This window comes from Nematolebias whitei, chromosome 6 (assembly GCF_014905685.2).
Source record: "Nematolebias whitei isolate Nwh7 chromosome 6, NemWhi1, whole genome shotgun sequence".
NCBI lineage: Eukaryota > Metazoa > Chordata > Actinopteri > Cyprinodontiformes > Rivulidae > Nematolebias > Nematolebias whitei.
Genome location: NC_056503.1, coordinates 15,662,850 through 15,666,136, shown reverse-complemented (window position 1 = coordinate 15,666,136; position 3,287 = coordinate 15,662,850). Strand labels below are relative to the sequence as shown.

At 40.0% G+C, this 3,287-nt stretch overlaps 1 pseudogene; it reads right to left on the bottom strand.

Annotated features, from left to right (window-relative positions):
• Positions 1-2,904: 2,904 nt before the first annotated feature.
• LOC119411580 lies at positions 2,905-3,024 on the bottom strand (annotated as a pseudogene).
• Positions 3,025-3,287: the final 263 nt, after the last annotated feature.

The window sequence follows — 3,287 nt, the reverse complement described above, 5'->3', positions numbered from 1 at the left end:
TATCAATTCTGTTACAAAGGTATTTAATCTATTAAAAATAATGGTTGTGTATATCTTATAATCTACGTTTAATAATGAAATTAGTCTATAATTGCCACAGTGGGATAACTGAGATTATGGCTTCACTCCATGATGGAGGTATTTTATTGTTATTGAGTGTCCAGTTGAAAGAAGCTGTGAGTACTGGCGTCAACTCTTCTCTAAACATCTTATACCACTCTGCCGGGTATCCATCACTGCCTGGCGATTGATTATTTTTTTAATGTTTTTATTGCCTCTTTCACTTCCTCTATTGTGATTGTTGCTGTTGTAGTGAACTAAGCCTCAGGTCAAATCTGGCCTTCCTGGGACAAGAACTGTATTTCATTGATTTGAGTCCAGAAACACAAGATTAAGTTCATCCAGAGACTTTCTAAGTGTCCTGCACTGATCAATTGAAAGAACACTCTCTTTTTTATTATCATTACTATTTTACAAATGTTTGATAATCAAAGTGTGTTTAGTTCAAACCATTTTTAAATGTTGAAGTGAACTAATAATTTTTAATCAACTGTGAAACAGTATTAGTGATTTTTAATCCTCATTCAAAGTAGGAATCAAATTGGAATGTGTTACGGAGTAATTCATGCATTTTCTGATCTTCTGTCTGAAATGAGCAAATTGTGAAGTTGGTCAAAGGTCGAAAACAAGTTGTTGGAACGAACTGTCATGTTTTTAAATCCTCTCAGACGTAATATAGAGAAGCTGGCACCTGTTCTCCCCCAACTCGTCCAAACATTTCTCTCGTCTGTCTCTAAAACATTTTCAATCTGTTCCAAAACATTTTCTGTTTTTCTGACTTCTAGTGACCTCTTACGTCACAAAAACACACCCCTGTCTGGTCGATTTGACCAATCAGGAACCTCCCAAATGAACCGGAAATAGAACTCTTTAAATGTCGGTACTTCCTAGTTCAAACCAGCTCCAGTCGAGTTGCGGTCGAGTGCAGTCGAGTTCAGTTCGGAGAGCAAGCCGAGCTGAGAAGTGCTGGAGAGAACAGGAGTTCAGACATGATCCGGAGCTCTTCCGAGTCCATCCATCCATCCATTTTCTTTACCCGTTTGTTCCATTTTGGGTCACGGGAGTCGCTGGTGCCCATGTCCAGCAATCACTGTGCGAGGGGCGGGGTACACCCTGGACGGGTCGCATGTCCATCACAGGGCCACATAGAGACAAACGAGACAAACAACCATTCACTCTCTCACTCACACCTAGGGACAATTTAGAGTTACCAATCAGCCTAACATGCATGTTTTTGGTCTGTGGGAGGAAACCGGAGTACCCGGAGAAAACCCACGCATGCACGGAGAGAACATGCAAACTCCACCCAGAAAGGCCCCTGGACCGGGGTTTGGCTCTTCCGAGTCTTGTGGGAATTATGCAATCTTCCACATCTGAGTGGAACTTCTGAAGGACTCCACTCATGTGAGTCCACTCGTTGATGAAGTCCCGCCACCACTCCGGACGGTTCTCTGCCATCCTATGGAGACGCTGGACCGGTAGCGTTAACTGGAACTCCGTATCCGCTGATTCATCGTCAGAGAGGTAATGAGTCGAGTTTACTACCGAGCGTACCGAGGAAAGCTGGGTTCGAATGGAGGGTGCCGTTCTGTTCAACACTTTCCCTCACACACCATCTCCCTCCCTCTAAACTTCATTTCCATCTTTAAAACTCTTCTATCTGCTAGAAATCATTCCAGATATTTTCAGAAATGTCTGTTGTGAAGCAACGGAAACCATCGCCGTATGGTTTTCTAATTGTAAACTCGCTAACTAAGCCATGTTGTTATTTTCAATTTTGCCAAATTAATGTAAATGTTTGATGTTAAACTTTAATTCTGTAAATAAATGACCACATTCATTTGATGGGTCAAAGAAAATTAACGTCTCACGTTACGTTTTATTAAATTCAATGCACGATATTATTCAGTCCAGAAAAATGAATGAATCTGTTTAATTTATGAATATATCATAGAATATGTTCATCTACAAAAGTATAGTAGGAATAGCAGAAACTGATACAAGTGAAGAGATCAGACAAAACCCTGGTAGTCCAAGAGCCAATGATTATACTAAAAAGCAAAGATCAACTACAGGTATTCAGTCAGCAAAGCAGATAAATCAAATGGCCAGAGGGCAAGACACATATCTAGTCTGAGCTTGAAATCCTAAAACGTTTGAAACATAAATAAAACCAGAGATAGAATTCACCAGGTTATCATGCAAATTTAGTCAGAGACCATATGCAGTAATATAAAACATGAAACAAATACAAAGAGCATGATTGACACCAATACATGTATGGAATAGATTATATTTTTTCAATATCAGTGTACAAAACATTCCATTGGCTGCCGGGAACATATCGTTACGAATGCTGTGATACATATGGACATCACATCAGTTGCCAAATGCAGGCTAAGAATGAGGAAGAAGACAGATGAAATAACAAGTGAACTTTACTGTAAAAATTAAGGAGAAAGTGACAATCTTCTCAACACTTCACAAAACAAGAAAGTCTAGGTTTATGGCTGTGGTAAAAACCTGCAGATGGAAAGGGCTTTATATCATACTTATAAAGTATAAATAATCAATCAAATATTTACTTATATAGAAATTAATGGAGGGAAACGAGAAAGCAAGGTTGGATGTAAAGTAAGCCAGGCATCAAGATTAAAATAGTTAGAACAGGAATCTATTTAGCTTCTGCCAGAGGGGGAAAAAAAGGTATTTGTTGTCATCATTGTATGTTCCCATACAATGACATTTGTGCTCTGCATTTAACCCATCACAGGTGGGCAGCTATGTAAGCACCTGGGGAGCAGTTAGAGATAATGTGACTCTACACAACAGCAGCCCCTCAAAAGCTTACAGCACCTGGTATTCCCAGTTGGTCTCCCATCCAAGTACAAACCAGGCCTGACCCTGCTTAAGTTTCTGACAGCAGATGAGATCAGGCGAGTTCAGGGTGGTATGGTCATAAACAGAACCTTGCCTGACCGGGAGTCAAGAGAAACCAAATGCTGGCCCTATAATAACAATTGATACAAGTGAGGTAAAAGGCAAAATAGTTTTGGCTGCATGCGCATGTAGTGGTTAGCATTGTCGCCTCATAACAGAAAGTCTCTGGTTTGATTCTCTGCTCACTTAGGCTTTTTGTGTGGTGTTAGCATGCTCTCCTCATGTATGTGTGGGTTTTCACAGAATATTCCATCTTTATTCTACAATCCAAAATCACCCAGTTTAGA